This window comes from Armigeres subalbatus, chromosome 2 (genome assembly GCF_024139115.2).
Source record: "Armigeres subalbatus isolate Guangzhou_Male chromosome 2, GZ_Asu_2, whole genome shotgun sequence".
Classification (NCBI taxonomy): Eukaryota; Metazoa; Arthropoda; class Insecta; order Diptera; family Culicidae; genus Armigeres; species Armigeres subalbatus.
The window spans coordinates 179,422,116-179,434,934 of NC_085140.1; the positions used below are offsets into that span (position 1 = coordinate 179,422,116).

Consider the following 12,819-nt stretch of genomic DNA (forward strand, 5'->3'; position numbering starts at 1 on the left):
CCGCTAGGTGGATTAATCAGGGTTTTTATTATTATTTCAGCTTTGATGCGTCGCCCAAGTACACGAATTCTCCAACCACCTCGATTTCGTCACCATCGATAGAATCTCGTGGTGGGTGCGGCTTACATTGACCTCTCTTGAGCCTCTTCCTATCATGTACTTCGTCTTCGACGTGTTGATGACTAGTCCAATCCGTTTAGCTTCGCTTTTCAGTCTGATGTAGGCTTCCTCCATCCTCTCAAAGTTACGTGCCATGATATCAATGTCGAAACCAAATAACTGGACGGACTTCGTGAAAATCGTACCACTCGTGTCACGAAAGACCATCACCTTGCCGTAACCCTCTGCGCGTTTCGAAGGGACTCGAGAATGCCCCTGAAACTCGAACTACGCACATCACCCGAGCCATCGTCGCCTTGATGAACCGTATCAGTTTATCCGGAAATCCGTTTTCGTGCATTAGCTGCCATAGCTGGTCCCGATCGATTGTATCATATGCGGCTTTGAAGTCGATAAATAGATGATGTGTGGGCACGTTGTATTCGCGGCATTTCTGCAATACCAGACGTACGTCTGTCTTTGATTTCCAATTGACGCGAGATGTCCTCCGCCGCATCTTCACATCGTTTTTCACTGAGCAGAACAATCGACGCATGTTTTTATTGCAGTGATGTAACATGATAATGGATAGACTGAGAACTATAAAAATGAGGCGTATTATGATTATTCATAATTGCCGAAACGTCGATAATAGTAAAACCCTGTTTTGGCCTTGGAATTAAGACTGCATACCAAAAAAAACTCCGAAAAGATTTGTAATATTGTATTTATGTCTTTATTTTTATTTTTATCATCATTGGGACTGTGTCTAGTCTGAGTTGGAGTGCGTGATCTCTCTTGTTCCGGACAGCAGAATTAATGTGTTCTGCATTGCGCGGCCGGTAATAAAATTAATCAGTTCAGTGCGTGATCTCTCTTGTTCCGGACAACAGAACGATCGCGCGGTCGGCCGAATTATTGTGTTCTGCATTGCGCGGCCGGTAATAAAATTAATCAGTTCAGTGCGTGATCTCTCTTGTTTCGAAGCGGGCTTGGTAGTCATATGGCTACTGCTTCTGCCTCATACGCAGGAGGTCGTGGGTTCAATCCCAGGTCCGTTCCATTCTCCTACTTTGTATCCTTCTCTTTATTTCTCATGTTCTAGCAATCGCTAGAACTGGAAATGGACTTCCATACCGTTTCCATTACTATTCCTATATCTTCAACTTGAGTATTCTATCAGTAATCAGTAATGAGCAGGGAATCAATTTTTTTTAATGCGCCTGCGAAACAAGCGACAAAAGAGAACCAACGACAAAGCTTTGTTTTTGTCGGAGATAATAATGACAAAGATCCGAAAAATTTTGTCAGCAACAAAAAAGAAAACAATATTGTTGCTGAATTTTCATTCCGTTATTTTGCATTATTTCTAGTGAAAATTTTGGTTTTATGCTATCATAGTTTCTGCTTTTATGGAAATATTCGAGAATCGAACAATGATTACAAAATTAGCAGCGTATTTTCGGAGATATCAGAGCATGCAAGGCAAATGATTCTTGTCATATTGTGTTCGGGTTCTGATAAAGGTTTGTCGCTAGGTGCGTTTGTCAGTAACAAACTCTGTTGATGACAAAGAGTATATTGTTAGGCGTTGCTCGAATATTGATTCCCTGGTAATGAGTATTCTATCAGTAAAATTCCCTGTGCAAGAACAGCTGATCTGGTCATAATGGAGTAGCAACTACGAGCAGTCAATCAAGCTCAAGCTCAAGCTCATTGGGACTGTGTCTAGTCTGTTGGAGTTATTCAAGAAATGCAAACCCTTAGCGGCCATCCGCATGATTTACAATTGCTTTGGTAAACCAGATGGTCTGAACTCCAGAATGATTTGGATAGATTAGAACATTCGATTTCGAGAGATATAAATCGTATACCATGCACATTGTCTCTGAGCGACAATAGCCAATGGATTGCTACATGATTTGTACCAACCAGAGTTGACTTGAACATATCTTGGATATATCGCAGAGATATATCTAGATCATAAATCATGCACAAGGTTTTTAAGGGCCTTTATGAGTTCTTATTGGCTTTGTATTGAGCTCAGTTGACATGGTATATCAATAGTTCTGAACTTAAGAATGATTTGGAGAACTCAGAACATCCGGTGTAGACATATCTAGATTTTAAATCATGCACACTATGGGTTTCTATTGTCTTTGAGCCCATTTGACTAGCGTCTAAACTCCCGAATGATATGGAGAGCTCAGAATAACCGGTTTGGACATATGTATTCGCAAATCATGCATATGGCTTCTTAGGGTCTGTATGAACACCATGGGTTGCTATTGGCTTTGTATTGTTTTCTTCCTAAGCAATGGAGGGGGAATCTGCTCAACAGACATCCTGGGTTGTCCAGGAAGTGCGGGGTTAGGAGCCACCTCCAACAGCAAACGAGGGAGGCAGGACTGCATCCCCGACCCGCTAAACCGCCAGTGCATAACGCACCCTCGAGGTTAGCTGGGTGTCCTTGCAGCATCGAACATCGTGACTCGCTTTTTTAGAAGAACACCATGGTATCGTGCCAGCACATTGCCGGCTTTCCAGGTGGCCTTACCACGCCCTATGTCCTCGGAAGGCGGGAAGGTCGACTTCGCGCCTGCTTCCCTCTGCACGACTGGTATCAAGAATGATGATGCCGCGTGCACCCCAAACTGACCTTTCTGCGATAGGGCCTATTTGCCAGCACACAGAGGGACTTGCCGACGCGGTGCCTACGCCTGCCCCAGCCTTGACGGGGACCCCTTTCCGTCCTCGGGCTCGGAACCCGCCCGGTTGACCAACGCCGCGAAAGCGACGATACCATGTTGTTCTTCACGCGGCCACTTGTTCGATAAAAGGATCGAGTACGACCACAGGGCACCGGTATGACTCATGAAGCCGACTCCGAACCCTTGGACCACCTCTTATTTGCGCACTAGCCATTCCTCGAGTCCACACGCCACCTTCTGTGTAGCTCCGAAACGATTTGGACGATAGCCGATAAAACGGCGTTCCAGCCAACTTCATCTTTACACATCCTCCGGACTAGGTTGTCCGGGGTAGTGTCCAGACCACATGTGGTCACGCATTGTGCGAAAACGCGGGCACATGAACAACACGTGTTCCACCGTTTACTCTAAACCTGCGCACACCGGACACTCGGGCGAGGCCGAGTGTCCGAACCGGTGTAGGTACTGTCTGAAGCAACCATGGCCTGTAAGGACCTGGGTCAGGTGGAAAGTGAATTCCCCATGGCGCCTCTTGACCCACGTACCTATCTCCGGTATCAACCTATGTGTCCATCTACCCTTAGTGGAATTGTCCCACGCAAGCTGCCATTTGACCATTGAGGCCAACCTGACAGTCCAACGGATGCCTCTCGTGCCGCGCATTTCCGGTGATGACGCAAAGTGCATCGTGCGACACGGTACGGTACGCGCTCGCAACGCTCGCCCATTAGGCACATGAGCCTATACGTACTTTCTAACTTCGTTCTGTAGCAGTTAATACGCAGGGCCGTGCCCCAAGCTGGCCCCCCATACCTCAGTATGGACAGAGAAACGCTAGCCAGAAGCTTGCGCTTGCTGGCATAAACCGCAGAGCTATTGGACATCATCCGGGACAATGCCACTATAGCTGTGGAGGCACACTTGCAGGCGTAATTGACGTTGCTACCAAAGGTGAGCTTATCGACGATCATTACCCCCAAGAGTTTGATGGAGCGTTCAGAGGTGACCGTGCAGTTGCCTGCCCTTATCACCGCTTGTTGCTCCGACTTTCGGTTGTTAACTCGGTTGTTCTAACTTCCTGGAACTCATCCACTCCTCCACAATTGCGATCGAGTGGGCTGCAGTCAACTCCACCTCTTCAATCGATTCACCGTAGACCTCCAGCGTAATATCGTCAGCGAAGCCGACGATTACCACGCCCACCGGGAACATCAACCTCAAGACACCGTCGTACATGACGTTCCATAACACCGGACCCAGTATGAAACCTTGCGGAACCCCTGAGGTTATGTCAACGCCCTTCCGACCCGCCTCCGTGTCGTATACTAGTACTCGATTCTGGAAGTAGCTTCCGAGAATCTTGTACAGGTACTCGGGAATTCCAAGACGCAGGAGCGCATCTGCAATAGCTGCCCAACTGGCACTATTGAAAGCATTCCTCACGTCGAGAGTCACTACTGCACAATAGCGAACTCCCCTCCTCTTACGCTGGATAGCTATCTCCGCGGATTTGGTAACCGACAAGATAGCGTCTACGGTCGACTTACCCTTTCGGAAGCCAAACTGGTTACTTGATAGACCATCCGCACCCTCCGTGCGTATCAACAACCCGTTGAGGATGATCTTCTCGAGCACCTTCCCCGCCGTATCAAGCAGACATATTGGTCTATATGCCGACGCTCTATTTGCCGACGGATTGGTTTTCCCGCCTTTGGCAATAGGACCAAGCTCTGCCTTTTCCATGCTTCAGGGAAGACTCCCTCGTCCAGGCATCTCTGCATGACAGATCTGAACATCTCGGGAGCCTCAGCAATGGCCGCTTTGATGGCCAGGTTCGGAATACCATCCGGTCCTGGCGCTTTACCTACACTAAGGGACTGTGCAATCCCCGCAAGTTCCGCCACAGTTACTTTTCCCTCGTCGGCCACCCTGGCCCCTGGCAGCTCCACAAAGGGAGGCCAGGGACTTGGGTCGTGACGTGGGAAGAACCCCGCGATGATCCTCTCCAGCATCTCTGGAGACCGCTCTGTAGGGGCCATCGCCCCACGTGTCTTGGCCATTACGACCCTATAGGCGTCACCCCATGGCGTTGGCCCTTTGACACAGGCCCTCGAAACAGGCTTTTTTGCTTTATCTAATCTCAGTCTTCAGAGCGGCTCTAGCAGCCACGAACGCCACCCGTTCAACACGCTCCTCTTCTGTGCGTGCTCACTGCATCCGCCTCCTTGCCCGTAGGCGGGCGCGGCGCAGGTTCGCAGTTGCTTGGGTCCACTAGTAGGCAGGTGGCCTCCCATTCCTAGGGTGGACTTTCCTAGGCATGGTGGCATCGCATGCACGCGAAAGTACTGTTACCAGCTGCTCGCGGCTCAGACCAAGAGTATTGTGCTCGCGGCAGAGCGCTTCCTTAAACACCACGTCGTCAAAGTATGATGTCTTTCACACACGAGGGCTATGCCTCGCCCTTCCGTCCGCTGAATGCTGGTCGTATAGTCGATACTGTAGCGAACCGCCAGGTGGTTGCTGTGAGTGTAGCCATTATCTACCCTCCAGTTCGTAACGTCGATAATCGACTCGGCCCCGTTCCAGCTGTAGGTACTTTTGGTACCGACATTAGCCAAGTCCACATCCAACATGGCCAGTGATTCCAGCAGGATCTGCCCCGTTGATTCGTGGATCGGCTTCCCCATTCCACGGCCCAAGCGTTGAAGTCCCCCGCTATCACCACCGGCCTACGCCCCATCAAGTTAGCCGTCAAACAATCTAGCATTCTACCGAACTGCTCGATCGACCATCGAGGAGGCGCATAGCAGCTGCAGAAGAAGACCCCGTTGAGGTTGGCAATGACGAAGCCCTCGTGTGTCGAAGACACCAACTCTTGGACTGGGTATTTTCCCGTTGTCCATATCGCCGCCATTTGAGACCCATCGGTGACCCAATTACCGTTCCTGGCGGGTACCCGGTAAGGATCTGCTATGATGGCGATATCCGTCCCCCATTCAGCAACTGTCTGACACAGCAGTTGCTGGGCTGCATCGCAGTGGTTCAGGTTTAGCTGCGTAACCTGCACTGTGATTTTGCAGCACGCTTAAACGCCGAGCACTTCGAACCCCCCATGGAGTGCTTGCTGTTCACAGCTTTGCTGGAACATATCAAACAGTTGGGAGGGTCGTGCAGCATTGTGCCTTATGTCCCTCCAATCCGCAGCGTCGACAGAGCTTGCTTCTGTCAGGGCCTTTGCAGTCCCATTGCTTGTACCCCGGTTCCAGGCACTTGAAGCAAACTTCGGGTTGCTCGTATATGCCCACAGGGCATAGCGACCATCCCGCCTTGACGCTTCCTAACTTGCCTACCTTGGAGGCGTCCGCTGCAGATAACCTAAGCAATGCTACCTGCGTCCCTGCCGGACCTTTCCGTAGCCGCACGGCTGCGGTGGGCGTCTCCACTTCACACTGTCGCTGCAGTGCCGTGACGAGCTCTTCGACTTCGGTGATCTCGTCCAGGTCTTTAACCCTTAGATTCACCTCCGTCGTGAGTGCCCTCACCTTGACCGTCTCGCCTAGGACTTTCTCCGCCAATTTCTTGTAGGCGGGCCCTTTAGCGAGACGGCCCGCTTTTGCTCGAGGATCATCTCCCCCATCCGGGTACGTCTTATTCGACGTACGTCGGCGCCGAGTTCACGAGCTTAACGTCACTCCTCATCGCCTTCAAGACGTCCGAGTACTTAGCCTCGTCCGCCGTGATGACTAGAGCATCGCCCCTGGAGCGATTGGCGCCTACCCTAGACTTCTTGCTACCCTCATTCGCCTGGGCCTTCTTTTCGGCCCTTGACGTCTTCGGTTTCCTCTTGTTCTTGACCAGGGTCCAGGAGGCGTCATCCCCTTCTATTTCCCTGGTCAGGTGCGACTGAGAGCTCTTAGCCTGCCGTAACCCCTGTAACCGTTCGTAGCTTCAGCTAGAGGTTTATGATTACCCGTTAACTTAAGCGCCACTTCCGGGATCCGGAAGACCACCGGTCGAGTTCTTTTGCCCGACTAATATTCGACTTCTCTCCTCAGGGGTCACTCGAACGGTCGCTGGCTGAAACGTAAAATATTGCTTTGCACCAAGTGCTTCTTCAATTTGGCCACCTCCCAAGTTACATTACCCTCAAACTCTTCCAACCCGCCAATAAATCCCGGCAGCAATTATGCAAAGCGAGTGATCAACGTAGTCAACGGAACGGAACGGAAAAGCGAACCGAGTGATCTCTTAGTGATTACTCCAACTAAAAACTACTCGATCTTCTTACTTACAATTCATGGGGTTTATTTGTTTCGGGTTGAACACATTTGGAATTGGTACGGATATGGAAATGTTTATCTAGATCATGGCCATGTCTACACACTAGTCACATACCTGCGCAGGTTTTCTTCTTCGTCGACTTGCTGGGTTTCGCCGGCGCGATGGCGGCGAACCGGTTCGGAACGATGGCGTCGAACCTGTTCGTGGCGATGGCGGCGAAGCTGTCCTTGACGATGGCGGCGACATAAGAATCGCCTAGCTGCAGGATGGTGCGCTGCTGATGAGCTCGTGCAAATATGGCCGAACTAAAGTCGCGAAGTGGGTGGCGGCTGGACGGAAGGCCTCCGATTTTCTCGTGAGAGCTGCGTCGACGGATGTCGCGCTTCCCGGGTTGATTTTCCCCTCCGGACCCGTGAAAGCGTGAGATTGGAATTGTGAGGACCAGAGCTGTGTAGGTCGCTCCTTCCCAGATGTCAACTCACCATTTCGCAGGCTTTGTATTGAGCCCGGTTCGCTTGGTAGACCAATTGGTCTGAACTCCACAATGGTTTGGAGAACTTAGAACATCCGGTTTGGACATATTTAGATCATGAATCATGCGCATGGCCTCTACTGCCCCTATTCGCATAAGCGTCCCATGTCAGTTTTCTTCAACTTGAGTAATACGCCGTTGAATTTTTTAAACTCGTTTTACATGAAGAAATACAAACAATTCTAATAAATTCATAAAACCTGCAATCTTTCTGAAAATTTGGCACAATATTTATCTGCATATATTGATATGGAACTATTAAAAGGACCATAATTATATTTATTATTTTGTAAAAAAGTGTACTAAAATCTGGAATGTGACTGTTATGCGAATAAATAGCAAGATGGGACAACACAGGTGGGTTTTGATTTTCAAATTTCTGGAACACAGCCTATTATTTTATCAATTTTTCTTAAAGATGAGGTCATTTTTAGCTTATTTCAAAAGCTTTTTAGCTTAGAGAATCAAAATCGTCGAAAACCGACATGGGACACTTATGCGAATCACGGTAGTCTAGCGCCTGTATGCGTTGTTATTGGCTTGATATCGAGCCCAGTAATCTTGGCAGATCAATTTGTCTGAACTCCAGAATGATTTGGAGAACATATCATCTGGATCATAAATTATGTGCGAGGTCAGTTTCGGCTGACGTTGATGAGCTGACGATTATTTTGGTAGGTAGGTGTAAACATGTGAATTTGGCTGAGAAATGCATGAGATATTGCTTAGTCAAATTCTGGTCGATACAAAATCTTATACCCCCCCTTAAAACCTGTGACACCATTGTTAAACGACCCCTAAGCAGTTGCATTCAAGTTTTTAAAACGGTCGTCTCTTTTTCGGAAAAGTAAACTGTTGAAAAACGAAGCAATCGTGAGTCCTATCCAGTACGACCCAGACAACGTTTACGTAGAGTACCTTGGACCTTAGCAACAAGAGTTGTTATAAAATTTTCTCATTCCTAATCGAACCTCCATTCAGTTAAAACCTGTTCACATTAAACGTTATTGTTCCTGTTAAATCCTGCGTTGTTTCTCGTCTCCAAAGCTCTGAACATCAACAGGTTATGGGTGACCAACATAAAGAAGCTGCGGTGCACGGAATTCAACAGTTTTCCGAAAAAGGCTACGACGTCTGGCAATTTCGTGTACAAACTTATTTGGAGTCGGTGAACGTGTGGGACGCTATCGTGAAAAATGTACCGACAGCGCAGAAAAGTTCCACCAAATGGATAGGAAGGCCAAGGCGATATTGGTAGGGTTTGTAGCGGATGAGTATCTAGGCTGCATTCGGGACAAAGGCACGGCTAAAGCAATGTGGAAAAGTCTCGAGGATACTTTTGCAAAGAAGTCAGCAGGTAGACAAACTCTTATTAGGAAGCAAATAGCAAGATTGCACCTAAAGGACGGCGCCTCGGTTCGGGTTCATTTGTTGGAGTTTGAAGATTTAATCCGTCAACTGCGCATGGCTGGATCGAAGCTTGAAGAGAGTGATGTTTGCTCATCGCTAGCTCTCACGCTTCCGGAGTCTTATGATGCACTGGTGACAGCACTGGAAAATCTACCAGAGAACGAACTAACCTATGAGGTAATGAAGACCCGTCTGATTGATGAAGAACCAAAGCGAAATGAAAGAAATTATACCGTAGAGGACAAGACAGCAGCGTCCATCGGAGAAAATCAGAAGCAAAGTAACCGGTTTAATGGAAAATGCCACGTATGTGGAAAAAGAGGACATATGAAGAAAGATTGCAAGAAAGCTAAACGAAACGCAAACGAGGCATGTACTTCAAGATCAGTTGTATTCATGGCAGATCGTAAAAATTCGATACGAGACAGCGTCGGGAAGATTGTGTTCAAGTTGGACTCTGGATCAAGCGACCATCTCGTAAATTAAAAATTATTTTTCTCATCCCTAAACGCAGTACAACAGCCGGTGATAATCAATGTTGCTAAGGATGGACAATTTTGGAAGCCAAGCAGGTTGGAATCATCGAAGGAAAAGTAATCTGGGAGTTCCGTTGCATGTCAAGGACGTGTTGTACGTACCAAGCCTCCGAGACAATTTGATGTCAGTCAAGAAGTTAACAAAAGCAGGAATTGAGTCGTGTTCAACAACAAGGTAGCTATGTTGAAGTTTAATGGAAAATCTATTGCGACGGCTTATCTGCGAGGTAATCTGTACGAGCTTGAAATTGAAGTCCCAGAAAAAGAAGCGAACATGTGCAGTTCGGAGCTAACCAATCTATGGCATCGAAGACTAGGTCACCTTTGTGAAAATGGTATGAAGACGATGATGCGAGAAGATTTGGCCGAGGGACTACAATTCAAACCTGAGAAGCTCAAATTTTGTGAAGCCTGTGTTCAAGATGAGATGTGTCGAGAACCATTTGATGGAAAACGAGAAAGAGCAACGAGACCACTTGGAAGAATCCATTCGGATGCTGTAGACCAATAGAGCCTGCATCCTGGGATGGCTACCTTATTTCGTGAGCTTCATCGATGATTATACGCATTTTTCAATGGTGTTCCTGTCGAAGAAAAAGTCACAAGTATTTGAAAAATTTCAAGAGTATGAGGCTACGGTAACAGCCATGTTCGGTACATCAATATCGAAGTTGACAGTAAATCAGGGTCGTGAATACTGCTCTAACAATCAGATGAAGTTTTACAAGGCTAAAGGTATTCAAATAGAGACGACGGTGGCGTATTCCCCCCAAAAAAAATGGGGTGGCGGAGCAATTCAACCGAACACTGGTGGAGAAAGTTCGTACCATGCTAATCGACTCAAGAATGCCCAAATCAATGTGGGGAGAAGCTGCTTTGACCGGTACGTTTTTACTAAATAGAAGTCCTACATTGGCGTTACCCAAGAATCTCACCACGGCTGAAAGATGGACAAGTCAGAAACCAACCTTGAAGAAACTAAAGGTCTTCGGCTGTAAAGCATTCGCTTGGATTCCGAATCAGCAACGCAAGAAGCTTGATGCAAAAAGTCGAGAATTGGTAATGATTGGATATACTGCAAACGGATATCGCCTGTTGGACAGGAATTTACGGAAAGTTGTCATCGCACGGGATGTAAAATTTAACGAAGATGTATGTATGTTTCCGTATGCATCAAACCGTGATAAATCCGAAGATATTCCTTTGAAGATCTTGACATCGTCTGATCAAGAAGGGGAAGATGAAAACAATATCATAGCCGTTGAGCAGAACGAATTTCCTGTAGAGAAGATTGAATGTCAAGTTTATCCAGCAAACAACAGCATAGCTATCACAGAGAACGAACATCCTGTAGAGGAGATTGAAGGTCAAGTTAATTCAGCTGAATTCGATGAACAATTACCCACCGCGCTCCCTTCGCAACCAGAACGGGACAGCAATTCAAACGAATCGTCCACGAGGCGCAGCGAACGGGAGCGCAAGTTTCCTGGTAAGTTACTGGATTATTTAACTGGTTTTGAAGCAACTGCTGTTGGCTCTTTACCATTCTCAGATGTATCGCAAAAGTTCAGTGAGATTCAAAACTACGATGATCATGCACTGTGGATGAACGCTGTGAAAGAAGAGCTTAAATCAATGCAGGCAAATCATGTGTGGCAACTGGTACAACGACCTGAAGGCGTCAAGCCCTTGAAATCCAAATGGGTGTTCCGGTTGAAGGAGAATGAGCATAGTCTAGCGGTGCGACACAAAGCGAGGCTAGTCGTAAAAGGTTTCTTGCAACGTCCTGGCATCGATTATGAAGAAACTTTTGCTCCTGTAGCTCGTTTGGCAACAGTTCGTGTAATACTCGCAGTGGCTGTACGAAATGGCTTCCATCTGCATCAAATGGATGTGAAGACGGCCTTTCATCATGGCAACCTGAAGGAGGAATTGTACATGGAAGTACCGGATGGGGTCAAATCAGCACCGGGAACCGTCTGCAAACTAATGAAGTCAATATATGGACTCAAGCAATCTCCCCGGTGCTGGAATGAAAAATTCAATGCGATATTGTTAAAGCTCGGATTTACAAGATCGAAAAGAGATTATTGCCTGTATACTTCTACGACCAAAGGAGATGAAATCTACTTGGTACTGTATGTGGATGATTTATTGATCGTTGGAAGAAACATACGATCTATAGAAATGCTGAAGCAACAACTGTCCCGTGAATTTGAAATGTCGGATTGCGGTGAGGCAAGGTTCTTTCTTGGAATGAAACTCGAATACAATCGACAAAGAGGAATTTTGAAACTGTCTCAAGAAAGGAATGGTCAAAAGATTCTGAATAAATTCAACATGACGGACTGCAACGCATCGAAAACTCCTATGGAAAAAGGATTGCAATTGAGTCGAACTGGAAATCAAACTCGAGAACCCTACAGAGAACTTCTTGGAAGCTTAATGTATCAAATGCTTTGTGTTCGACCCGATCTTTGTTTTCCGGTTAGCTACCTAGGACGTTACCAGCAGAATCCAGTAGATCAACATTGGCAGGCTTTGAAGCGCATCGTGAGATACCTGAAGGGGACTGCCAAACTCGGTTTACTATACAATCGAAACGAATCCTCATCACCGTTAATCGGATTTGTGGATGCAGACTGGGCGTCGGATCAAGAAGATAGAAAATCTGTGACTGGTTTTGTTTTCAAGGTGTTCGGATCAACCGTATCGTGGGCAAGCAGAAAACAAGTAACGGTATCCACTTCATCAAGTGAAGCGGAATATGTTGCTCTTAGTTCCGCTGTCAGTGAAGCGATTTGGTTGGGTGGACTCCTGGAAGATCTAAACTGTAAATCAAAGACAACATCAATTCCAATCTACGAAAATAATCGTGGTTGTATTGGACTGGCAAAGAACATGGAATCGATATGGATGAAGCACATCGATATAAAACACCATTTTTTGAGAGATCATGTTGCGGCTGGAACAGTGAAAATCGAACCTATTGGAAGTGCAGACCAAGAAGCTGACATTTTCACGAAGTCATTGGATACAGTACGATTTCATGATTTACGATCAAGACTTGGAGTAACCGATTGAGAAGGGGTGTTGAAAAACGAAGCAATCGTGAGTCCTATCCAGTACGATCCAGACGTAGAGTACCTTGGACCTTAGCAACAAGAGTTGTTATAAAATTTTCTCATTCCTAATCGAACCTCCATTCAGTTATAACCTGTTCACATTAAACGTTATTGTTCCTGTTAAA

The 12,819-nt window shown here is 47.0% G+C and overlaps 1 protein-coding gene across 1 annotated transcript in view; it reads left to right on the forward strand.

Annotated features, from left to right (window-relative positions):
• The window catches only part of LOC134211314 (uncharacterized), a 30,106-nt gene that overhangs the window by 1,233 nt on the left and 16,054 nt on the right, over positions 1 to 12,819 (forward strand). The gene's annotated exons all lie outside the window — the stretch shown is intronic.